Source organism: Triturus cristatus, chromosome 7, assembly GCF_964204655.1.
Source record: "Triturus cristatus chromosome 7, aTriCri1.1, whole genome shotgun sequence".
NCBI classification, from domain to species: Eukaryota; Metazoa; Chordata; class Amphibia; order Caudata; family Salamandridae; genus Triturus; species Triturus cristatus.
In genome coordinates this window covers 491,793,724-491,820,880 of record NC_140590.1, presented here as the reverse complement: position 1 = coordinate 491,820,880, position 27,157 = coordinate 491,793,724, and the positions used below count along the sequence as shown (strand labels likewise).

The following is a 27,157-nucleotide window of genomic DNA, read 5'->3' as shown; positions in this document are numbered from 1 at the left end:
CACCCTTGTAGTTGTTATTAGGTTTTACATGCCCTGCTAGTGAAAAACATTCACATTTGTTTTTCACTATTGCAAGGCATACCTCTCTCACAGCATAACACTGAGGTACCTTCATACATTTAATAAGTGAAATCTTTTGATTGGGAATAGGTTGAGTTTGGTCTCTAAAGATGTGTCATTTAAACCCCTCTTTAATGTTATAGTTGGATTTTAGGTCACAATTCTGACAATTGCCAGAAAGTTGGCATTTTCTTGTCCTAACCATTTGGTGCCTGCAGTCCTTTCCTGGGTCACATGACTAGGTGTAGTTGGCAGTTGGCCTTTGTGTATTCCTTTCATACAGTATCACAATAGAGGGTCTGGGCGTTGGCAGGATGATCCAACCTGGCTTAATGAGGGGGCAGAGCTGTCCACTACCCCACTTGCACTTCAAAGGCACAGACCCAGCACATTTACAAAGGACTTCTCACTATCCTGCTGTGCCCCCAGACAGACTGGGACCAGGACAAGGAGTCAGGAAATTCCAGACACCTCTGTAGGTGGAATCTCCACACGCTTCTTACACTTTAAAGTGGGTGCCAGTTATAAATATTGGCCCCTCAGACCAAACTCTTCAAATCACTTCTGGGCCTGTGAAACACTCAGAACAAGGACTGTTTGACTGCCCTGCTGCTCTGCTGCAAGAAGGAATGCCCCGCTGCTCTGCTGCCCTGCTGCAAGAGGGGCTGCTCTGCTGCCTTGCTGCCTGAGGAAGAACGATTGGACCTGCACCTGGAACCAAGAAGCAGCAGAGTGACTGCAAAGGCTAGTTGGATGGCCTCCTGTTCTGAAGCTACAGGCACACAACAAGCTCAAACACCCTTGAACCCTGTGCCTGGACTCTGCGTGCTGTGACTCCTGACCCCCAAGTGGCACATTCCCAGTCCTGGACCCTTGAAAGTGGGACTGAAGGTGCTCTACCACCTCAGCTGTAGCCTCGTCAGAACTGACACAGCGCAACGCAACCTGACACAGCCCTCGCAGCTCCTCATCGGACAGACGCAGCGCAACACAACTCGATGCAGGATCTCGCACTGCTGTCCTTGGAGCTCCCTCATCGGAACTGACAGCGCAATGCAACTCGACGCGGATCTCAGTTTGCAGCCCTCGCACCTTCTCATTGGAACAGCTGCAGCGCACCGCAACTCGATGCAGGACACATGGTACAATTCTCACACACAAGGAGACTGGAATGGCATGGGGAGCAAAAAACTAGGGATTTAGGCCCAGATTCCTGTACTAGGGTGAATGTTTGGCATTGATCAGAATTCTGTCCAACAGATGTTCTTTTTACAAGGTACAATTCTCAGCAGGCCTTACCTGGTCCCTGCACCACTTTGTGCTACTAGGCCCCATTTTCACCTAAATCTTTAAAATTACATATTTCCGGTTCTACTGATTGGATTTTTGTCTTTTTGGTGTCAATTTATTAAATGTCATTCTGTTTTTCTAAACTGGCGTAAGATCTTTCTTATCTTCTGTTTTCACTTTATTACTGTTTAAGTGCTGCATAAATACTTTACACTTTGCCTCTAAACTAAGCCTGACTTCTTTGTGCCAAGCTACCAGGGGGTTAAGCACAGGTTAATGAAGTGACTTTTTGTATTTCACCGTAAAAGAGGTTGTGGTTGTTGCGTGAGAAGGGCTTACAACCCCTCCAACCAATAACCCAATTTCTCACAGTAACCCTCCAGATTACCTCTAGAAACCCCCAAAAGACAGATGGCAGGGTGATGGAGGAAGACAAGGACACAGACAATTTTGTCTGGCTGGTCACTTATGATGTTTGCCTGAAAGCAATGACCTTAGAAAAGATCAAAACAGCATCTAGCGAGAATGAATGCATGCAGAAGACCTTTTTAGGTCATTTGACGACACTAGTAGTGAAACAGTTCTTGAATCACTCCAAGAGCTGGGGTGAGACAGACAGACAGACTGACGATGAAGCAGCTATGGTGGGTAAGGAATGAGCTCAGCATCACAGGGGAGGGCCTCTTCCTGTGTGGGTGGCCTATTGAGGTGCCACAACTGCTATGGAAGTGGGTCATTGAACTTGTGCATTGAGGCCACCAAGGAATAGCCAAAACTTAGGCTTGATTACGGGACAAACTAATATTCCTGGGGATGGACACAGCCACATAGGAAATCGTAAAGACGTGCGACTGCCAAATTCATGGAGGAACTGCATGCCCCAACCCCATCATGTTAGAAGAATCCTGCTGCGCACCAATGACCAAGATCAGTACAGGCTTGGCAGCTTCCCAGGTGGCTGAATGATGATGGTTAGGATTGATGGACATTCGAAGTACCTGGTAGCTGAAATATTCTAGTCTACGGCATTCCAAAAACATATGACTCTCTCAATGGAAAAGACCATTTCATCATTTGGGCTGATGTTAAAGGTCAAAACAGACAAAGGACCCCGTTTTCAGGGAACGGAATTCAAAGATTACCTAGACCTCCTAGGGGTCAGGCATAGGAGGATAATGCCTCGGTGACTGCAAGCTAATGGTGAGTTGGAAAGATTTAGGAAGACTATGATCAGAGCTCTCCACATTGGCATAGACCAAGGTGAGGACCTTGGATGGTGGTTACATAATTTCTTGAATATTTATAGAAACACATCCCACAGCACCACTTGCTCCTCACCCATTGGGCTGATTTTCAAGCGGCAGACTCAAGACAGCATCCTGACTGGACCTACTGGGCCTCATGCCTCTGGGCATTGATAGGACACAGCAACAGTGAAGATACACAAATGACCAAGCAAGCAAAGTCCGAAGGACCAAAGCTTCCTAACTTCAGATAGGGGATCAGTTCTCCATCAGAGACCGACATCCGGGATGGAAGTCCAGGATATCGTTTGAGAGCAAACCATGGGTAACAGGGGAAATAAAAGATACCATGGTATCTGCAACCTGAAAAGGAGAGAGAGTAACATGAAACATCTCATGATTTAAGAAAAGTGCTGGTTACTGATGTGGGAGAAGAGGCAGAAGAATAGCTAGATGATCCAGGAATGTTGATGATCCATTTGAGGCTCTCATGTCCCTCCAGCTGCCTAGTGACTCCCCTGAGATGAGGGAAAGACCTCCAGAACTCCCAGAACCAGCAGAGACCCGGGCATCGGAGAGAGAAGAACCTTGGAGACCTATGAGAGGAGAAATCCGAATATGGTATGAAGTCAGTATGATTTACAACTGAACTCTGCCACAAGCCAAGCCCTGCAGATTACATTTGTGATCTCCAACAGGAGAACATTACATTGCCCAGTTATGGCCAATGTACCAAGTAACATGGGGAGGATTGTAAGGAGCCACCCAGTCCGTACGTGTTAGAGAGACTTGCAGGCATAAATTAAAGGAGTAGTGAGTCTCTCAAAGTCACTCCCATGACAGCATATTGTTGAGTAGTGTGGTTAATTTAAGAGCTACAGGTGGGTCTATTGCACCCACTTACATTAGCTAGTTGCTGTACATAATGTATGTATTTTCGACAGGAATTGGTTGCGTCACAAAAGCATGTGAAAATCCGTCTCCCTTTGTTATTGGTTGGGGGAAAGTGGGGGAACTGAGGGGTGGTCAGGAACAACTGCAGGAGTAACAGTTCAGCCCATTTTAAGACATCAAGGCAATGGGACAGGCCTCTCTTCTCTGCCGGGACGCACTGCAGCTGAAATTTGAAATCTTGTCTTGACCGCCTCAATGCCATGCCAGGCCATTGTTGCTGCTGCTCCTGTTTTGGTTCTTCCTGCAGCTGTTCCTATCGATGGGCACCTCTGTCCTCTTGCCTCGCTTTAAGTGGGGCCCTTACACTCAGCAAGCCTCTATGTTTTTGTGGCAGCTTCCGAGGTGAGAAAGGGGGCATTGAACTTTACAACCATCTTCTCTCCTCTTCTGGTGCCTGGGCTTTAAGTGGGCCGGTCACTCTGGGTCTCAGACCTGTAGTAATTAAAAATACACATTGAACCGGGTTCCTATCAGGCCCTATATCATACTGACTAACCATATTGCTAAAAATACTGATCAATTTCTGAACAACGAATGCAAAACTGTTATAAGGGATAAAGTACCACCTGCCGTCCACTATAAAGATACTGCAAGTCACTGAGGAGTTCCACAACCATACAGAGGAACAACTCCAAAGAAGATGTTCCTTTATAAGGTTATAGAACTCTGAGATTACTTGCATTATCCTTATCATGTATGCCAGGGGTACTTTATACAATATAATAGATGGTCACACCATCACCTTTCCCACAAACCACTTAAAACCTGGGTGCGTAGCTCTTTGATATGAAACAGCGAGCATGTTTGTAAACATGAAGAGTAAAAATAAAAACTCTAGTGCAAAATTAAACACATCAAAAACCTGTTAGATATTTGTTGCAAACATATATTAGAAACAGTTCAATACAACTCAGTTTATGAACCAAAACCTGCAGTAGCTCGGAATGTGTAGTAACATACAGAAAGAGTCTAGGTTTTCTCTATCTTAGGAGTGTAAAAAATATATATGTTCTCTCTGCTTGTCATTGTAAGTTAGGAAAATAGAGCAGAAGAAAGAAAAGCGACATTTACTTTGCTTTAAACAGCTGCTTCAATTATGCTTTGTGACCTAACCTGCCTGTGACCTCAGCTTCTGGCTCTGGCAGCAGGCATTGTGACTTCAGAACTCGACTGTAATCACTTATAGCAGTCGAGATCTGATACCTTTTATTGTAATTGCGACGGGGTGAGTCGCAAGTCGCCGCTTATAAAGAAATTAGAGACTCACATTTAAACAGGGAATGACAGAATACCATGTATTACAAGGTAATACGTGTAAGCGATTTAGGGCTGAGTGTATCAAAGGGTTTTGTCCATTCTGTGTCTTTGGAGAAATGTGTTGGTACATATGGCCCTTAGTTCCGGTTTATATTTCACATCTATTACTTTATCTTGCATTCCCAAAGAGTGTGACCTACTTCCAGGATGAGGGTTTCTGTATTTTTTTCGGATAGCATATAACTCTTCTACAGTGCACACTTTGAACTGAGTCAATCAATCAATCAATCAAATCTTACTTTATTCGATTGTTAAAAACAACCATAAAAGCATACATTAAAAAATCATTGCGTTTAAAAAAAATCACAACAGTTCATTTAGCGATAACTCAATGGCTTAAACACCAGAATTATTAATACAAATCATTCAAGAACTTAATAAAGTGCATTATATTATACTTTTCCTAGTGCAAATCACTTTTTTTTAAAAAGAATGTAATTGTGGCAACACAAAAATGATTATCCAAATGTAGGATATCTAACATAGCCAAACGACATTGCCGATGACCCACCTCTCCCAAAAATGGCAGTAAAACTGTGTGCCTAATATAAGTGTAAAATTTGCAAAATAAAACAACATGGATAGTACTTTGAGGGGAAACATCATCACAAGGACAGGGCAATAATTTGTGCGTCCAATCATTTGTTATAGGAAAACTAACCAATCTGTGGAAGATTCCAAATCTGAAACGTGATAGTGGGAATCTATCATAGTTATCAGGGACATACAGCAAATAGGGTTGAATATTAAAAGTTGTTAAAATTAATTGGTGTTGCAGGACAGTAGGTTTTAGGATTTCCACAGAAATTCTTCCGGAATCCAAAAAAGCAAGGCCCTCCTTCTTCAAATCCTTACGCGATATAGCTGAGATAGTAAGAGGATTTAAAAAATAATCCAGCTTTCCATTGTCAGCTAAAAATTTACGTACATATCTCAGCCATGGTATCCTCATCGCTCCTTCCAATTCCAAGATATCTATCAATATATCTCTATTTAAACTTGGTTTCATCTTTAGTCCACATCCTGTGCCATAGTAGCACTGGTTCAAGTTTAATAAGATCAGATATAAAAGGAAGACCCAATTCTGCATGACAATTATAGTTAGGGGAACTCTTGGGTACTGCGAGGATAAATTTCAAGAAGGAGTTTTCAACTGCCTGAATGGGAGCAGAGTCAGTAAAGCCCAACACCCCAATACCATACATTGCACCAGACACGCATTTAGCTTTGTAAATCTTAATTAATTCTACCGGCGGTCTGGTACCTAGTTTCATGGAGAAGGATTTAAGGGCGGCAGTCGAGCGAACCAATGCAAGTTTTTTCGCTGCCACTGCCGGACCCCAAGAGTCATTCTGATTGAACAAGATACCCAAATAAGAAAATTGTTTAGTGGAATCAAGCTTCTGTCCTGCTATAAAAATGGCCTTTTTAATTTTGGGATTTTGACCAACTCGTTCATAAAGAGGGCAAAACTATCCACCACGCGCTGTAATCCCACTTGAGTACGGGACATTAGCACAGCACAGCATCGTCCGCGTACATCAACGCCGGGATTGGACAACTAGCAGCGTATGGGGGGTCGAATTTACTATTGCACAGGGCTTTCCCCAAACCATTTATATACAAATTAAAAAGGAATGGGGCGAGGACACAGCCCTGCCTGACACCACTCCTGATGATTGGGATTTTGCCCGTGCATTGCCCCCTTAGGCCATAGCGAACGCGAGCTGAAGCGTCACTATAAAATCGTTTAAGAAAATAAATAATATTGGATTCAACCCCAAGTTGTCCCAGCACAATCCATAAAGTGGAATGGTCAACACAATCAAATGCGGTTGAGAGGTCAACAAAGGCCAGGAACAAACTCCCTTTCCTGGCCTCCGTGTACTTCCCGGTCAGCATTAAAAGATTTAAGCTCTGTTCCACTGTTCCTAAGCCGGAGCGGAAACCATATTGTAGGTCAGATAAAATAGAATTATCCTCAGTCCAAAGCAAAAGGCGGTCCAAAATTATTCGACCCACTATTTTAGTAAAGGAATCTAAAAGGGAAATGTGTCTGTAACAACCCGGGTCATGTCTATCCCCTTTTTTATAAAGGGGCACAATTATGGACTCCACCCAAGTGGGCAATAATTCTGTAATACAACTAGCGTTAAGCACCTGGACCAGAAGGGGACCCCACAAAGGAACATTTGCCTTAAAAATATCTATAGGGACACCGTTCGGACCTGGTGCCTTCCCGCCCTGACTCACACGTAAGGCTAGTTCAACCTCTTCCAGTGTGAACAATTAGTTTCTTGAGATGGGATGAGCAGAGGGATTCAAAAGAGGGCTAGACTTTCCTAGACCTTCGTATACTTTAGTAAAATGATTAATCCAATCTGTTTCAGCAATTGCTATCTCTAAAGTTGGGCCAGTAGCATCGTTAAGGAAAGGAGTTCTAATGATCTTCCAGAAGCCCGCACTATCCTTCCTTACCGCAGCGTCGTGCAATGCTTCCCAAGATTCTATTTTTAGCTCGTTCTTTCTATCTTTTAGGGCGAGCTTATACTCAATCCTGAGTCTACTCACTTCCTTTGCACACCTAGGTGATTTATGCAGTTCTTTCTTTAAGAGAGAATAAGCTCTTGTGCACCTAGAATTAAACCAGCCTCCATTTTGTTTGTTTTTAGTTTTACATTGCCTAATAAGGGAGGACCTGATTTCATTACAAATAGATAGGAAGGATGCAAGAATCTCTTCAGATGTAGACTCCTCCCTCAAACAAGTCACTACCTCAGACATACTTTTAGCAATTACTGTTTTAAGTGTTTCTACTTGAGCCACCTTATCCCATCTTAGCGTGTAGCCATTCATACTACCAATGCTCAAATTTTCACGCAATCTGTCCGCATCTATGTTATCTTTTGGGACAGAATTCCTTGGAATCAGAATGTACACAAAGAGGAAAGTGGTCACTTAACGCAATATCTGAGACCTTGAAAGAATATATGCTACCAGCGTGCTTAATTGTTACTAGAGCAAAATCAATTGTGGAAGTACAACCCCTCCCAATAAATGTAGGAGGTAAGGGGTTGCACAAACTTCATTTGCAAATCCCAAATCAAGTTTGCCTATTAGTTCGTTAAATTGTTCACCCAAAAGGAAATGATTAAAATGTGACTGGCACAAGCCATCTTCCTGAGTGATTCCGCACCTATTGTCTCCCCTCATGGTGCACAAAGTACACTTAAAATCACCGAGGAGAAGGGTCATCATATTATAACCACAAAATTTACCTTTTAGAAAGAATGCATTAGCCAACTTTTTAAAAACATTAAGTACATCACCAGGGGGAATGTTATTATACAAAATAATCAAGGCAATCGGAGTGTCTGAGTCCAAAACGAGTGACAAAAATTGGAAATAAGTATCTTTGACAGGCTCCGTTACCTTTAAGATGTTCAACTTTTTTGACAAATAAATCATCAGTCCACCCTTAGCTCTACCGTGGGTAACGTCCACGGCTGGTGTGTGAAAGGTCTTAAAACCATTTATATGGACCGGATCCCTACTCCATGTTTCTTGTAGACAAATCAAATCGTAAGTCTGAATAAAGGCCTGCCACAATGGGTTACCAATCTTAGATTTGATACCAGCAATGTTCCAAGAACAAACATTACATAAAGGAGGACCCAAAGGGGGGAGATGGAAGAGTCCACACTCAGACCGACGGGTAGAGATCCAGAACCACACACACTCCGCTTCTCTAGCCCACCAATCAGAGCCTCCGGCCCCCCTATGAGAACCTCAGACGTTGAAAAACTAAGATCTAACCCCTTGCCTTCCTTGCTGTTTTCCCTTAAAGTAATAACAGGCATAAGATCCATGACTAACTCTGGGGAGTTATGAAGGGAATAGAGTTGTGGTCAATCATTTGTGTCCAAACCGCTAAGGGTATCAAAGGGATTAAACGTCGGGATACCATATCTCCCTCCCATAGACCCCCCCTGACTTAATGTTTGGCAATGGGGACCTGAAAACCTATCCAGGCGTTGGGGAGAGTAGAAAAAGCCAAGGGGGAGAATGTTAACAAAATCAGAACTAACTGACCCAGTACAACCCCTCTCAATTATATTCCAAACCAATGGTGGTGACCGAAATGTTAAAATTACACAATCACCACTCAGAGATTTAGTCGACGAGCCTAGCCAACTAACTCTTCTAACCATCTTGAACTCAGGAAACAAGGAACTATTAGGTCCAAGCTTGGTAGAAAGGAAATGAAGTGCTTTATTCCTGAGATTCGACCAGTGTTCGTAAACATTGGGGGGAGAGGATGAACATTTGCTAACACCACTGTATATGGAATAGCCTCAGGGGGCAAATTAAGAATTGGTAAAATTGATATCGAATCAGCCTCCCTAATATCTTCAACTCTTCTCATAGCAGTCTTAGAGTTGTTAGTTAGCACTTGAGGGGGACCGGATATACCTGCTACTCTAGGTTCTAAACCCCTGGGTTTATTAAACTCCAAACGTCCCAATTCCACATTGGTTTTAGATTGAACATGTTTTTCCAAGGCCCCCGTTGTTTTTTTGGGATTGCTATTTGCTTCAGGCGGAGTCACTTGGGGTAAGATAAGGAGTAATTTAACCTGCGTAGACTGCAGATTTCCGGTAAGCTGTTTCTCCATATTAATTACCCTGGATTCTATATTCGATACTTTAATACGAATAGGTTCTAGGAGAGTTGATATCAATATCTCCATTTTCCCCCAAAAACATTCCCCAAACTTCTGGTTCACCTGTACTAATCGAGGGAAAGGCAATCTCTGTCTGCCTGCTACCCTTATTACCTTTCGTTTCATTTATTATTGCAGTAGATTTACGTTGCTTATGGGTAATCTTCCCTTTGGCAGTCAATACATTTGGTCCTTCCTTATTAATATGATTTTGTTTACGCTTTGCCTTCTGCCCTCTAGTTATTACGCGAGGACTGTGACTATCTAAACTAACAATTAATGCCGAAACCAAAGGCGAACTTAAACACGAGTCAGACCCTCCTTTCTCTATTGAATCCTTAGGCAAGGGTGTGATCTCAGAGGAAACATTTGCTGGAGGAATTGTTGGTGTTAAAGATAACCTGGTAATAATAGGCATAGAGGGAGATGACAAGTTAGTCAAGATAGAAACAAGGTGTCGATCGAACACCAGGGAGGCCAGCAAAAGAAGGCACCAATATTGAATCCTGGGAGTTTATTGTAAGCATCGAAACATTTGTAGCAGGCAAAGGAGGAAGTGTGCCAACTGGAAGAGAGAGTCGCCTTTCTGTGCTTTCAATAGCAGAAGCAACTACCCCAATAGTTTGCTGCAGCATTCGATCAATCGCTGTCAAGCTAGGGAGGGGAGTATTAGGAACTACTTTTTGCTTAGTAGCAGGACAGAGTTGGGGGAAAGTATTCTTCCCCATTATTAACCACAACAAGAGATCAGTGTCCAAGTTAATAACAATGCAATTAATACGATACATTTTAAAACAATGTCTTATAAAATAAAAAATAAACTACAATTTACCATAGCAGTAAAAACTAGTAACGTGATTTACATATATAGCACTTAAAAAGTCACTTGAGTCATTACTTCAAGAGTCGCTGAAACCAAGAGGCATGGCCTAGCCCAGCCTCTACTTCGAGTTCCGGTAATTCCAAGGGGCTGTGATTACGGGCCGGACCCGCCCAACTCAGGGATGAAGCGGGCGGGTAACGGTCCAGTAACAGTCCGGCGACTCGCGGTGTGACTCACTGCCCCTGCCCGATTCCACTCTTCTCTGAGGGAGAGGTTTTCATTCACTGGAGGTTGGAGGGAGTAATCTTCTCCAAGGGAGAGTCATAACGCATATCACGCTAGGCGGGTGCTACGCTCTCCTGAGTCAGCCTCACTGTTGCCACTTTCTCCCCCCTCCACTGTCGCGAGGGTACACAGGGTACACAGCTCACCTGCTCTCCGCCTGTGGCAAAAGGGCTTGGCGGGCTCGCAACACACCAGCACGTAGCCGTAGCCGTAGGGCGGCGGTGGTAGTGCTGCGGTAGTCGCAGCTCTTCCTCACGGCCCGTGCAAACCTCACAGCCCACTTCTTAGCCTCTCAGCCTCGTAGCGGCAAGGCAATCACAAGGCAACCGCAGCCGTAGCACCGCAGCTCCGTTCACACTGCTCCCTGGCTCCCTGACTCCGCGCTCGTGTCCCAGGCGCAACGATAACACGGCACTGGAATCCGCCTGACTTCTAGTCAGCTGGTGCACATACCGCTCTCATTCGCGGCACCCGCTCCACTGCTCTCTCCCAGCCGTGCCGTGCACCAAAGAAGAGGAAAAAGTACTTGTGGGGCCACCCGCTATTCGCGGCACCGCAGCTGGCCGCTCCCGACTCCTGATACTTTTCCGGCTTACCTCTCCCTCGCTCGCCCTCGTTCCTGGCTGTCAGTTGCTGCGGGGGGGCTTGAGGTAGGGGCTTGAGGTAGAGGAGCGGCGCCCTCCTTCCTCCCTGCACCTCTCACGGAATGGCTGGCTTGCTGTCCGGGGCAACCCGCTGTCAGGGCGCGACGCGCTCCTGTTTGCTGCTCTCCCCTTTCTCCAGCAGGCTAAACTTCCTCACACATACCAGAGTCTGGGGATCGCGGGGGTCAGTCTGCCCATACAACCCCTTCCTCGCCGAATTGTCACAATATCCACACCTGAGTCGCCTCCAGGTGTTTATAACGTGCCACGATTGTGAGCTCTAGAATGAAGGTTGAAGACAGAGCAAATTTCTCAAATACCTGTCAATGGATCACAAAGGTGTTTTAGAGTACATGTTCATGCAATCCTTGGCCTCTCTGTAGAGAGCTGAGTGATGGTCACTATTCCAGCTGTAAAGGTGATTCTGTGCATATGTCTGTGAAAGAGGTAGACAGTAGTCAACATATTGTTAATGCGAAAGTAAAATAAAATGCAGTGCTTACAGGTGAGTGGGCAGGGGTGTAGCTACTCTTGGTGTAACTAGGGCAATGTACTGGGCCCAGTCTGCCTTGAACACTGTGCTTACACTGCAGAATGCGAATTCGTCACTTTGGCTCCGGGATACCCCCACGTGGGGCCGCAGCGAAAAGTGAACCCTTGTACAGTAAATAAAGACACAAAATACTACAAAGACCCACCATGCTCCCCTTTATAGCCACTCTGGAGAACTTGAAACCCGGCCTAGTTTTGTGGAATCCTGCATGTTCCTGTGGATGAGAGAAGGACCCCGCAGAGAAGGGCACACTTAGTGACGTTGTGTGCAGCACCAGGCCCGGTTCTAGCGGGTGGGCAGGGTGGGCCAGGCCCACCCAAACATGAGCCTTGGCCTTCGAGGTGAGGACATAAAGGCCAATAGAAAATGGGCACTACTATAATTTAAAACGTTCCTCCGAACATTGTTTTTCTACCTGTTCTGGGAGTTACATGATTGGGCATGGCTGTGAGTCAAATCCCAGACCCAATCACGTAACTCCTTTTAGAAAGGTGGGCTATGTCCTGTAGGTACATTAGGGGCATGGTAAGGGGACACATTCTTTATTTGGCACAGAATAACTTTTGCCTACCTTCCTGCTGCGTGGATATTTCCTTTTCCATTTCAACACAGGAGAAAAGAAGTTTGTTTATTCTGATTGACCTTTCTTGACCCCTGCAGCTGCCTGTCAGATCAGGCTGTGACACAAAGTTTGACTATTCGAGTAGGTAAGATAATATGTTATTATTTGGTCTTATGTTTTAAATCTGCACAGGCCCAGCAAGGCACATACTTTGGTATGCTTCATTTAAATCGTTTTTATCAGGGATACAAGACAACAATAAAAATGGCCAGATACCTGGTGATTAATGATCCTGCTGTATGGCAATCCTTTGTTGTTAGTTTTGAAATGCAGATAAACTGTATTTTATGGGGATATCTCAGTGGGTTACTGCCTTTGTCACATAGATTATTGTGTTACTTGCAGTTCAGAAGTTATACTCCTAACATAGGACCTATGAACTGTCACCAAAGAGCTGCATACAAACCTGAATTGTATGATTAGAATTTCACTTTGTAATAGTTAGAACTTCCCCAATCTTTCATTATTTAAATTTTTCTCAAGAGTTTGGGCAGATATACATTTTTATCAGTAAAGCCAACCCTCAACCACTAGGGTATGCTTTAAATCCTGAGTTTGTGCTTCCTCAGCCCAAACCCTCTTAAAATATACTGCCTACCATTATGGATGACAAGTGATTCCTACACCTTGAAATCCTCATTAGCTTATGTGTCAATCCCTATAGACTGATTTACATACTTGTATGATTCATTGTTTCTGTATAATGTATGCGTGATGTAAAGTACGTGACACCCTACACTGATATGTATAGCACTATACAACAAATGAAATGCATATGAGAGAGGGGCTACGGAGAGATGAAGGGCATTGTTGGAGGGTGGTAGCAATGGTATCTGCGGAGAAAGAGTTAATAGGTGGGGTGCCAAAAATGACTTTCGCACTAGTGCTAAAGCCGGCCCTGTCATGGCCTTTCTGTTTTTATTTAATTAGCATTCAGGTAATTAGGGCAACTGTGGAACAAATTTTAAAGTGTGTGCTAATTATATTTACTGCTATATTCAATGTTTTAAGTTTGTAGGTGATATTACCAATGTTTTTTACAGGAATAAAGAAAGTGGAGCTGGATGGTGGCTGATATGGGGCTGTGGCCCAAAGGTCAGCTGTGAGATAAGGTGCACAGGAGAGGGATGGTAGAAAAGTGGATAATCGGGCCTGGAAGTACTTGTGTTGAAGCCTGGCCTGTTGGAATTTGAGGGTTTGCACTTAGGTCCAGACATTGCTCTTACTTTCAAATAACTCTCCACGTGCTCTGTATACACACAGAATCGATCTGTTGTATCATGACGACTGTTTGCAAGTATGATGTAATCTAGGGCTTGTAGGCTACTACAAGAAGTAACAATTTGGGCCCACAGTGGCCCACCCAAATGCACCCTTGGCCCACCCAACTAAAAATTTCTGGAGCCGGGCCTGTGCAGCACACACTGCACTGCACAGGAGCAGGCAGGCACGGCTTCACCCGTCTGCCTCTGTGAGATCCCCGACTATTGCCGGAGAGCGCTTCGCTGGGAAGGAGGCGCTAAACCATCCCCGGGAGGCAGAGAGAGTGTAAGTTAAAACCCCACGCTCGCCACTCAGATGCCAAACGCATTCCAGGTGCGAGTGAGCCACAAGGACAGTGTCTCTCCACCTTGTGGAACCCAAGGGGACACTCCTGCCTTCCACGCCGCATCTCCGGACCTAAGAGAGGACTCCAGAGTGCGCCAGGTGTATACATACCTTGATGTTCCCTGTCGCTGGCCTGGAGGATGTGGGTGGATTTCCTGTGCCGGACGGAAATGGAGGATGGGGGATGATCGGTCCTTGCGCTGCCTGGTGCAGCATCTGTGTACCCTGTTGGGGGCGGTCTCCCTCCAGGGACACACAGCTAATACCATAGCCCATTGATGCCCCCCATGGACACGGCTCAAGAGCAGGGTTGCATCCTTGGCCGATAGCAGCAGGGGCGGAGCTATCAGTGCTGCAGCCGGTGCAATGCACCAGGCCCCAGAGGTTGGAGAAGAGGTGACACTGTCTGCCCTGCACCAGCTGATTTTATTTCAGAGGCTGGCTGTTTTGATTTTTTGGGCACAGTGCTTGGAAGGAGCTTGGCTGTCTACTTTGCAGGAGGAGTACTGTGCAGGTAGAGAATAAGGCGGGGGACAATAAAGAAGAGAGAGTAACGTGATGGAAGAAGAGGAGAGGGTGAGAACACGGATAGGAGGAAAAGACGTCAGAACAGGAGGAGGAAGTAAGGTTGAGAGCGAAAGATAAAGGAGATAAGAATGAGCAAAGTGGGCAAGGAAAAAAAAGAGCAAGAAACCGGAAATGAGATAAGGGAGAAAGGAGATGAGGATGCGTGAGAGACAGAAGAGCGGGAAGAGAGACCGAGAAGAGGGCAGAGAGTAGAGCGTTCAATGGATGTAGATGGCAGGAGAGCGGGGAGGAGATAGGGAGGACTGAAGGAAAGATGAGTAGAGTGAGGAACTTGGAGACCCCTAACTTGCATTAGGCGCAGTGACACTGGAGTCCATGGGTGCGACGGGCGCACGCACCTCATTTATAGCAGTATTTCAATACCGACTGGAGGACCTAGTTTCATTGCTTGCAATAGGGTACATGACCCCCAGGGAGTGGGTGCTTTGTGAGTTTGGGGGTGGTGAAGTGAAAGAGATACGAGAAAGGGCATTCTGGAGAAAGTGAAAAGAGGAAAGAGATGAGATGTAAAATATGCAGATGGACTAGATGTGGAGAGAAAAAGTACGTACTTGTCTAACAAAAAGGAAACATAACTGGAGTGAAGGAGACCACGGACAGGCCTCAGTAATTAGCTGTGACTTTGGCCGATGCCAAGACCTTTCTCTGGTGGAGGTGCGTGGGGGTCTGAGGATCCGGTCAGAGGCCAGGTGAATAGGACAGGCGATGGTTATGGACTAACCTGAGCGGAGGTGGTGAGTAGGGCTTCCTGCGGGGTCTTCGCCACCTGTGAGAGGAGGGGTTTCAAGGCAGCAGTGTAGGGGAAAGGCGCATTAAATAGTGACCTATACCCTGTGTGGTGGTCTGAAGGGCAATTCTCAGTGGAGCATTTTAAAAGTTGGTCTGGTGCACTTCGGATGCACTTAGAGGTTTTTGTAGGCTTGTCGGTTTCTTGTGTTCCTCAGGGTGGCCATGACAGAGGCGCTCTTGTTTCTGGCTCGTGCCGGTGGTAGTGAGTTATCTGGAAAGCATCCTGTGAGGCCCCGGGGATAAATGGAATGTCAGGACTGTTCCTGGTTGTAGTTGTCGACCTAGGGTATCTTAAGCAGACACAGCTTATCTTATACATAACTGGGGGTTTTGGTTAAAGTTAATGCACCCGCTTTAATTCCATTCAGTTTTTTGCTTTACTCAGCTGGTCGCTCAGCATATTATTTTTAGCATGGTGTCTGCTCTCAAGGAAAGATGTGGCATTCACCAATAATGCCTCTAAGGTCACTTGCTCTCTGTGGGATGTATAGACAGGACTGGTACTATGTTGAGACGGGGTCAGCAGAGGGGTGAACAGGGAGGTATTATTCGTAGATGGGTTCTCATTTTCCTGGTCACTTTGCTCTGCTATCCACTTACTTTTTTGAGCAACTTACTCAGGGATATTTTTCAACACCAAATATCTAAAAATGTGCTCGATTGTTACTGAATGTATCAGCTGCTTTGGTGGCTATGGGTGAACGTCTGAATCTCACGTGGGGTTTCTAAAAGTGCGGTACATGAAGGCGCCTCTGCGTGTGACCGTCAATAGTGGGTAGAAATTCAATACGGTGCCACAGATGAGGGGTTAACCCTCAACCCCCCTAGGCAGACCGAAGTCTTATACAGAGAAACAAAAGAACCTGTGCACACGTAAAAGAGTAAGCAGTATCAATTACTGTATGTAATGAATAAAGCACAAAATGAAAACTATTTCAATAAAACAGTAAGCCGATGACGTGTTTTCTTTCTGTGTAGATTTATTTGAAGACCATGTGCCCAGCCAACACGTGTTTCGTCAGGGATTTAACCCTACGACTTCTTCAGGGCTAAAGGGCAGAAAGGCCGGAATGGTATATCACTCCGCCGGTCGTAATTCCGTCCCGGCTGGTAATAGGAAGTTCAGTCCCAGGATGGGTAGTGAGTAAGCATGGGTAAGTACCACAATCAAATCACTATAAAAGAGTATAGGGTGGGCCTTGCGAGTATGCCAGACAGAAACGGAGTGTAGCATCCAGGCGAACGTCTGTCGATTTGGGGGCTACAGAGTGTAAGCTCTGCTATCTGCTCCCTATTTTGAGTGACCTGCTCCTGCATTTTTCACCACCAAATGCCTCATAAATCACTTGCTTGTAACTGAATGCTTCGGGTGTTAGTATGCTGAGTTGGGGTCTGCAGAGGGGTAAATGGGGAGCCATTATCACATAGATAAGTGCTCATTTCCCTGGGGTTTTGTAAGCAGCCGGCGTTCAACTCTGTGGCTGCCATTAGAAGCGGGTGTAGATTTTTCATTTGGAGTCCGGAGCTTAACCTCTAAAGGATAGTTCTTTGAGAGTTTCCGATGTTAGGGTGCAGCAGCTGTTAGGACTGGGTAACTTTGGTGCCACAGCATTCTGTGGAGAGACTGCTTGTAGCCAATCAACATTTAGCATCATTTTAGTTTGCATTTTGAAATAGGCTTGCATATGTTCGCATAAATCAATGTGCAGCATTGGGTGTTGTTAGTACCACAGATTGATAATATGATATGTCTGTGCTACCTTATACGTTTTCTTAGGGCTTTGTGTTCTCAAAATGTGAGCCTTCGGACTGCTGCCAATTTTTTTCTTATTTAATCAACTAAGCGGGTGCATTACATGTGATAGAGAACGTACTGCTCTTCTAGCGAGCAGTGCCTTAAATCAGTTCCGCTAATCCCTGTTCAGTTTGCAGGCTGGTAGCTAGATGCTAGTGGAACAAGCTAGGTTGTCACTGACAGAACACAAGCAAACTTCCTGTAGATTACATATACCGGGGCCAGTAAAAGGTAAATGGGGCCATAGCTGATTGATTCTCTAAGCCTCAATTCAGCTGCAGCAACTTGTATTTTTGTACAGAGAACTCTTATGAATGGTGTGAGCAGGTAGACTCAAGACTAGAGAGTAAACCGTTCTCCCATATTTGGCTGGCGGTGATCTCCACCTATCTTTGTTCCACGGGGCAAGGGGTAGCGCAGCCAGCATTGCATGCAGCAGGACTTTCAGTATTAAGACTAGGGGTATCTATACGCAAGGAAGAGCGTGATGCTAGGTAAAGAAGTAGGCACATCCCATCAGATGAATGTAATGAAGCAAGTCTCAGCAGTGTGCTGAAGGCAGGCCCTCTTGCTGCCTGACCTGGTTGGTTTAGAGACCGCCATTGTCTAGTCTCATTATTCCACAAGCGTTTTTTGAGGGCATTTTCTTCCTCAATGGGTCTCAACCAGTCTGCCAGGCATCTGAGTAGTCCCACAAAAAATGGTTTGATACAGATTGCATGAAGACTGTCGCTCATGGCTGTTTTGAGGGTTGCCTACTTTTTTCATAAGGATGGTGTGCAGTAGTCCCCATAAGGGGAAAGAGTCATCTTGGGATGCACTGCTGGCATTAGCTGTTCTTAAACCCTGGATTCTGTAGGGACCCAGAGTGTATGTTGAGTTTTGGAGGAACAGTGGTCCCTGTGGTATCAATAATAAAGAAGTGAAAAGTTTTGTGTTTAAAAAACCCTTTGTGTTACTCATTGCATAAAACACAACCAGTAAAAACAAATATAATAGAGATCAGTGGGGTGAGGAAAGTGCTCGGTGCTCAAACTTGATACCTTTGTGCAAGTTCCAAAACACGTAGTGTCATCAAATACATTCACAGCCCATAAATAGGTATGACAGTAAGAACAGATCTTCTGCAAACAGTCGATGGCGTTTCAATCCCATGTTGAAATGGGGCACTGAATCCTCCCAGAAAGTGATAACAATATTGCACTCCTGTATATTTATTTGTTTATCTGAGGAAAGAGTTAACTACCTTAGTTTGCAGCCAGGGCTGCAGAAAGTAAATTGTTCACAGCACAGCACCATTAAGCTTCTGTCCTCTTCTTGGCATTGCCTTTGCCATCCTCTGAGGCCAGAGGTCGCAAAGTCAGTGCCAAAGGCCACAAGGATCATGCTAGGGGTCGCATATGCAACCCCTGGTGTCCCCTACATGACACCCATGAGTACCAAGCTTGTAATGTTGTTTGATGGAAGGTCCAAGTACCAAGCTTGACATTTGGCATCAAATAAGTAAATACTGACGGGGATAGGTAGATTGCCCAATTAGTTAAGTCATTTATGCTTAAGTCTTGTAGGAGACATGAAGATGAGAAGAAAAATAATATAAAATTACACCAACCTATCAAGGCTTCACGATTAGTGTGTCTTGCGCTGAAATTCACAGAACTGCCACTGAGTGGTCCATATAGCTATAAAGTAAAAATATTCCCATATAGTTTACGTTGTAGGAGACAGGCAGGATAGTAAGGTACTCAAGAGTAATGTGATACCAACCTATAATTCTATGGCAGGACTGGAGGCGAGGATTATGCTCTACTTTCTTTATTTTCCCCAACAAGCAGTGTTCAACATTAATACAAAAAAACTATCTTTCCCATGAATCCTAGGGAAAGGTGAACAACAGAGGTGAACCAATAAGCAGCATCAGGCGTCCTGAAAAGGCATGGGCTGCTGGGATACGTCCTCTTTCTTTTCCTGCTCCACCAGCAGTTAAGTCGATTTCTGTGTTCCTTATATTTTGTCAGTAATGCTTATTATTCTAATTTTGCATTTGCCCATCTGAAGCGGCGAGCTCGCCGCAGCATTAAAGCCCGCAGGCGCATTCTCATCGTTCCATTCGTGGCTTTTTTTGTGGCGGGTAATGCATTAGTGGCAGAACACCGCTAGAGGGTGACGTGTAGCGCGAGCCCCGTCTCGATGCTCTGCGGGGACGCACATACTTTCCTGTCAGGGTTTTCCTGTCAGCAGTGCGTTCCCTGCTGAGCAGCAGCCCGCGCCACCTGGAAGCCAGATGCCCGTGTGTATATTTAGGCAGCCTGGACACCCATATTAACGGGTCTGTATTACTCCCTGTTCTCTGCTGGAGCGGGTAATGCTAAACTTTTGTATACCCTCCCCATTTTGCATGTTTATACTAATTAGATTAATTAATTAATTATAATCTAACTAATGGATTGAAGTGGAAATTACTAATCAACCTTATTAATGATTGAAATATACGTGGGATTGCTTTGCATGATTTTATTAAATTGTAAACTAAATTATGTACACATACTAATGATAGACAATTAGAATATTGCATGATATATGTTGCTTTTGTGATGTATTTGTGATTTGTGCTTTATTTTGTAAGTATAAACCACTTGAGTGTTGCTTATTGCTAGATAAATACATACACATATGGGTATTAGAGAGGGAATAACATTTATTTAGTCATTTTTATGTATTAATTACGTTTTGTGTTTCTTTTGCTTAAGTTGACCATTTGGGCCTGCCACAAAATGGCTGCCTCTGGTATCTAACCTGACCGTCGACACTACACGAGGTTTGGGTGAAATGCGCCTGCGCTAACGCCAGCTACAGTGGCCTCGTCATGATCCAAACCAGACTGTACCCACCAAGGTCGCCCTGGGAAGCAAGCCAGCTTTTCAGAAAGAACAATAAGACGCCTTTAAAAACCGGAACAAGCAAGACTGATGATCTAAGAGACATTTTGTGAGAACCCTGTCGGACGAATTCCGATTGTCCAATCAGAGGAGCTGAAGACCCATATTTGTTACAATTTGTCAATGATTTTTACTATAAATTATGGTAGAATAGAGAGGTTGGTGCGGGTTCGTTTTTGGCTTTTCTCGATTTCCTGACGTTTTGCTGACGGAGAGGACGGTGACGCTGCAGGACAGCTGTTTCCCTGAATCTTTGACGGACTGAATTAATGCCCAAACTCCTGATGAACTGAAATTAATAAATTTGATGGGCATAGATTAGCGAGACTACCAGATTTGACATAGAGGACGACAATTAGCCAGAATAGGTAAATATGATTGATTTGCATTAATTAGATAAAGATTGAATTGAATAACTACAGAATGAGTTGGGTTGTTTATTCATTGAAAATGTATTTAAAGGTAAATTAGAGAATTGGAAGTCAACCTAAGCCTGCAACTAACTGATCCATCCCGATTTATGAGAGGAATACAAAAAGGTGAAGTTCAGGGTCTAATGAGTATCAGAAGGTTGCGTAGATTTGTTGCTCATTAGGGTAAAAAGGTAATTCCTTTCATGTCAGCGTTTGGAAGATAATCGCCTCCCAAGAAACACAGATTGATGGTGAGTGAATGTTGGTGTTATGGGCCCCACCAGCGAATATATGGATAGTGTATGTTTGTGAGATCTTTGGTCTGTGACGGAGGGAGGGATTTTGTAGTCCACGCTGCAGCATCTCCACCCTAGTAAGGGGCACATTTGTAACTTGCCTGATGCCCATTTTAATGGGTCTGCATAACTCTGTGCTACCTCCTTAAGAAGGCTGTCATTTTGGGCCGGCCCAGGCGTACTATTAACCCCTTGATAACTGGGTGAGTTAGCCCCAGGGGTCCTATTTCCCCTAATTCCCACGCTTCTCAGCCAAAAAAAATCAGAGCTTCTAGTCCGCCAAAAGCCTTAGAACCCCTTGTTCGCCCAAAAATCTTTGAAGCATAGGGACAATAGCATTTTGGGCTTAGTCTACCATGGAGGAGGATTATCTTGAGGAGGAGTCCCTGCAGGTCCTGCCCCTAGATGACGAGTTTTGTGAGGCTGTGGATGCCTCCATCCACCAGGCAGTCGTGGCGGCCATGGGCCCCTTCGAGAGACGCCTCATGCAAATAGCATATTCCTATGCTGATGGCCCCCCACAAGGGGCCACGCTCCCACCGAAACGCAAGCAGGAGTCAGCTGTGGACCTAAGCGCCTTTGAGCACCTAAATAAGGCCTTTCTCACAAGCCCATACTCTGAGCACTCAGGAGCGTTAGATGAGGTAGCTCTCTTGTCCCCTGCCTGGCGGGGGATGATGAGGGTGATGATTTCCCAACTGAATCCACTGAGGAAGCGGGCCCCTCCCGGCCCTGGTGCGGACCCTCCCTCGGACATTTTGCTCCCGGAGGACCTCCTTCACCCTCGCTCCACAGAATTAATTCCGGGTGATAAGGTCGCTCAGTTTGTGGCGAGCCGCCTGAGGAAACCTCTAGAGAAAGAGTTTAGGGCCTGCCTGAGGGCGAAATGCCCGCGACCCGCCCTGGCGGGTAAGGTGGCGGTCACACTTGAGATTGACACTAGGATGGTCACATTCCTTCAGAAGTATATCCACAACCCTAAAAAAGGGACAGATAGGTCCTGGAAGGCATGCCAGGAAAAGCTCCTGGATGCTTGCGGGCCTCCCACTTGGATCTTGGACCTTGCGGAGGAGGCTAAGGAATCCAATACCGCGCTCTCTCCCGAGTCCATGTCCGGCTGAGCCCAGCGTGCCACCGTGTTACTGGGCAACACCAACTGCGCCCTCTCGGCTGAGAGAAGATGCTCACTACTGTTGAAGGTGGACCCCAAGATTGGGGATCTTGCTTCCTCTGAGGCAGGTGTTGTGGCTGACCGGGGACTATTCGGAGAACCTTTTGCTAAGGAACTCACTAAATTCGTGACAACCTTCACCACCTAAGACAAGGCGCAGGCTTCCATAAAGAAGGTGTTTCACCCGAAGGTTTTCGGCGGGGCTGGTCGTGGCAGGGGACGCTCGACCGACCGCTTCTACATCCAAGCCCCTTCTAGAGGCTTCGGGAAGACACAGGAGCAGCCCAAGCAGGTGTTCGTCCAGTCCAGGAGAAACAACAGGGGCAGAGTCTCCAGAGGCGTAACCAGAGGTCACTTTCAGACCCAATCAGGTGAGAATATCCCTTTACCCCCAGTCACAGGTAGGGGGCATCCTGGCTTTATTCGCACGCAATTGGGAGGCTATTACCTCATATTTATGGGTTGTACAGTGGGTTGTACAGACCATCAGGGGATTCCATGGGAACCAGGCGCAGGAATTCCGCCCCGTCCACTAGTGTTTACCGAAGGCCTGAACGCCCTGGTAGACAGGGAAGTGCAGGACCTGTTAAGCAAAGGAGCGATCTCTCACTCCTCCCTCCACCTAAGGGGTTTTCTAAAAAACATATTTTTGGTGGACAAAACAGATGGGGGTCAGCGCACGGTTATTAACCTAAAGGAGTTCAACAGCTGGCTGGTCACCGCCCTTTAAAAATGGAGGGGATCCACCTGCTGCGTGACATCCTGCGCCCATACGACTGGATGGTGCGTCTAGACTTAAAGGACACTGACCTGGTGTCCTTTAAGTCTAGACGATTTTTTCCCTGCACCGTCGGTTCCTTCAATTTCAGTGAAAAGGGCAGGTTTACGAGTTCACCACCCTTCCTTTCGGTCTGTCTTTCGCACCTTGGTGCTTCACCAAGGTCCTCAAATCCACGATAGAGTACCTCAAAGCTTGGGCCTTCCACCTCACATATACCTCAATGATCTCCTTCTTTTGGCTCAGTCCCCAACACTGCTAACAAGCCAACTGCAGACAACTATGGCTTTGTTGCAAGGCCTCAGCGTCGTTATCAACCAGAATAAGTCCCTCCTCCCACCGGAAAGACAAACTACATTCTTGGGTTTTGTCATAGACTCAGTCAGCAAGACCCATCCAGGAAGGTTTCGAAGATTCATCGGGAGCTCATAGGAACCCTGGCCAGAACTACCATTTCCCTCTGGCAGGTTGCCAGAATAGTGGGTCTCCTGTTGTCCTTGATACAGGCCCTCTCCACTTCAGGGCCCTCCAGAGGCTCAAGGCCACCCACCTGAGGAAGGGTCTGCAGTACGCAGAGCAGGTGCCCCTCAGGGACGATGTGTGGTTAGAGATTCTGAGGTGGTTGGCCCACATGAAGGCCTGGAACGGGCGAGCCATCTTCGGCTCCGCCCGGACATGGTTATAGAGTCGGACGCCAGCAAGTCAGGCTGGGGAGCGCGCTGCAGGGGTTTCTTTACAGGAGGAAAGTGGTCCGCAGACAAGCAGCGGCTTCACATCAACTGCCTGGAATTGTTGGCGGGCTCCTTTGCCATCAAGTACTGTACGAAGGACAAGGTCAGCTGCAGTGTCCTCCTCAACAGGGACAATGTCTCTACTGTCTGGTACATAAACCACCTGGGTGGCACAAAATCCAAGGTGCTAGCGGACATGGTCAATTAGTTCTGGACCTTTTGCCTCGAATACAACATCTCTGTGACAGCGGAGTATCTTCCCGGGGCATCCAATGTGGTCGCAGATTTGTATTCAAGAGTATGGTCGGACGTGAGTCTCTGGCAGCTGGAGCCCAGAGTTTTCTGCAGGTTGCACACCCTTTAAGGCCCTTTCTCGACAGATCTTTTAGCCTCTCGCCTGGACCATCAACTTCCCAGGTTCTTCAGCTAGAAGCCAGACCCCCGGGCGTCGGCCATGGACGCCTTTCTCCAGGATTGGTCGAAAGAGGTGGGTTATGCCTTTCCTCCATTCGCCATGATAATGCGCCTCTTGGCTCAGGTTCGCAGACAGCAGGCAAAGGTGGTGCTGATTACGCCTTATTAGAGATCACAAGTATGGTTTCCAGTTCTTCTGGAACTTTCCTGGGATTCTCCAATCCTTCTACCCCAATATCAGATGATTCTCCAGGATCCCCAGGGAGATTCCCATCCCCTGCCTGCAGAATCGGATGCCCCTCATGGCCTGGCGGATTTCCGGCAACACTGGAGACTCCAGGGCTTATCAGGAGACGCTCAGAACATCCTGGCAGCAGCATGGGCAGAAGGCACCAACAAACGGTATAGACCGGCCTGGTCCAGATGGGTGGGTTAGTGCCTTGGGAGGAATCAAGATCCCGCGGGGTGCGAAGTGGTCCACGTTTTGAAATTCGTGGTCTCCCTGGCCACAGAAGGTCTGGCATACTGCACGATTAATTCTTACAGAGCCTCGATATCGGCAACCATATCCCAGTTCAAGGGAACGCAGTGCGCGAACACCCATTTGTTTGCAAGCTGATGAGAGGTATTCGCCTTTCGCTGCATCCACTACCCAGATATTCTAAGCTGTGGGATGTCAACAAAGTGTTGAATCTTTTTAAGGCCTGGCAGTCGAATAAATACCTGTCTCGAAAGGAGTTATCGGCGAAGCTACCCATGCTTCTGTGATTGGTCTCCTGCTGGAGAGTGTCTGATGTGAGGGCCCTGTACCTCCATGGTCATGCATTTAATCCCCAAGGAGTCACCATCCATATTTCCAGATGCACAAAGTCGGGCTCTAGGGTGATCTCGTACCCGGCCTTTGATAAGCACCCCAGGTTGTGGGTTGTCTGAAGGCTTACCAAAGTATGATGGACGAGCATCGCCCCCACGGTGATAACCAGTTACTGATATCTCTCAGGAAACCCTTCAAGGCTGTTTCTTCTCCCAAAATAGCAAGATGGATCAGATGGGTCATGCAGGAGGCAGGCATTGATATCTCGCACTTCAGTGCCCACTCAGTCAGAGGAGCAATGGCCTACAAAGCATTTTCCCTTGGGGCTCGCCTTGAGGATATAATTAATGCCGCAGACTGGTCTTCAGATTCAATGTTCAAAAGATTCTATTTCAAACCAGTCATGGATATGGCCTTCCTGGTGGTTGACAAGCTTTGAACGAGCATAATCCTTGCCTCCGGTCCTGCCATAGAATGAAAAAATCCCTAGTAAACATGAAGGAAAGTTTTAATTCCATTAAGGACACGGAGGTGAGGATAATTCCCGCCAGGAGTTTTTTCCTGAGAATACTGAGAATTACTCCCACCCATTGACACAAATATATAGAACTGGAAGAGTCCTGGCGCTCCCCATGGGATAAGTATGAGCCACCATTTCTTTCCTTATATAATGTGTATTTAATGAAATGGAAGATTTTAGTTGAACATTACATATGACCATATCCTAATGTTATATTGTTCCTCTGAGAGGTATGTTTTTTTTCTACAAGATTCCAAAGTTTGAAAGTTCAGGTTCATCTCTGTATCCTCTGGCTTCTTGCAGGGTCCGAGCCTGCTAAAACGGACTAATGGAATTCGATGAAGGCCAGACGGTCGAACTCAAGAAAGAGGACGTATGCCAGCAGACTGTGCCTTACAGGACGCCTGACACTTTATATTGGTTCACCTCTGTCGTTGACCTTTCCCTAGGATACATGGGAAAGATAGTTTTTTTGTATTAATGTTGAACACAGCTGGTTGTGGAAAATAAAGGAAGTAGAGCATAATCCTCGCCTCCGAATTGAAACTTTCTTTCATGTTTACTAGGAAATTTTTCATTCCCTAGGGCTAGCATGCATTGAGCAGGAATGCACAAATGTGGAGACTCTATGAGGTGGTTATACAGCAACAAGAGTATATAGAAAACATTCATTTTATTTAGTTCTATCCAGTAGGGGCCTAAGAATAGGTTAAAAGTTGATGTCATGCTCAAACTCCCCTCTAACAGAAGGCTGAGATTGTGTTTTGAGAGGGCATGCAGAAGGCTGGAATCACCTAGCAGATCAGGCAGCAACCATTGGGTGTACAAGAAGGAGTGTCCTACTTCCATGCAGTCGTTCACGGAGGGCCAATTATAAGGAACTAGAAATGGAAAGAGAACTATAGTGCAAAGGGCCTACCCAAAAACGTTTTGCCTACCAGGATGACTTTTATGTGCAAATCAATTTTTTTCTATTGGGGTGTTCTTTGCTCCCAACCTAGCTATTTTGTTTGTTAATATTGATAAGGAGACAACCTAGTCCCCCACAAATCCATTTCATAGCAACATTTGGATCTGGATGCAATACATTAATAACATTTTTCTAAACTGCCAAAGCTCAGAGATTTCCTTATGCAAATTTCATAAATGGTTGAACCTGAACGGCAAGGGCCTCAAATTCCCAATTGAACACCAGGGCATTTAAAGTTATAAATAAGAAATGGGGTGTGGGCCAGCCTGTCCAGGCACTGGGCCTTCCCCTCGCAGCTAAAGACCTCAACAGTCTTGCACAGCACAATAAAAAAACAGTTGCTTCATTTAGCCTTTTTTCTTCGTTCCCTCCAGGATTATCAAGAAACCCAAGGTACCTTTAGAATCTTCAAGATGTGCCAAAATATCATTTGCGGAAAAAAAGGTATTAAAGCTTGATCACAGTCTGCTCTAAATGTCAAAAAAGGTCTGAGCATTGGGGCGGAGTGGAAGTTTAAGGAGGTGTTGGCTAGCCTCAGCCCTTAAGATATTAAGAATTGTGCCTAGGACATGGGAACAGGATCAGTCTCACAACGATTCTCTTGGCTCTAGCAAGATAAAGAAACTGTGCCATTTATATGTTGAGTGTTTACTATAATGCACCTGTTGCTAGAGTGATTTTGGGGTATTTCTTTTCAGTTTCTGTAGAATATTATCATTCATGGCAAAAACATCTAACAGAAAAAACTGCAGTCATTTGAAATTGAATAACAATATTCTGGTGTTCTGTTGTGTACAAAAGAGCTGTTACTCATGA

At 45.7% G+C, this 27,157-nt stretch overlaps 1 long non-coding RNA gene across 1 annotated transcript in view; it reads right to left on the bottom strand.

The window, feature by feature from the left end:
* Positions 1–3,639: 3,639 nt before the first annotated feature.
* Positions 3,640–27,157, bottom strand: part of LOC146809972 (uncharacterized) — a 236,675-nt gene continuing 213,157 nt past the window's right edge. The window contains exon 3 of the long non-coding RNA XR_014966526.1: positions 3,640–3,980. This is a non-coding gene — a long non-coding RNA (uncharacterized LOC146809972). The remainder of the gene's footprint in view (positions 3,981–27,157) is intronic.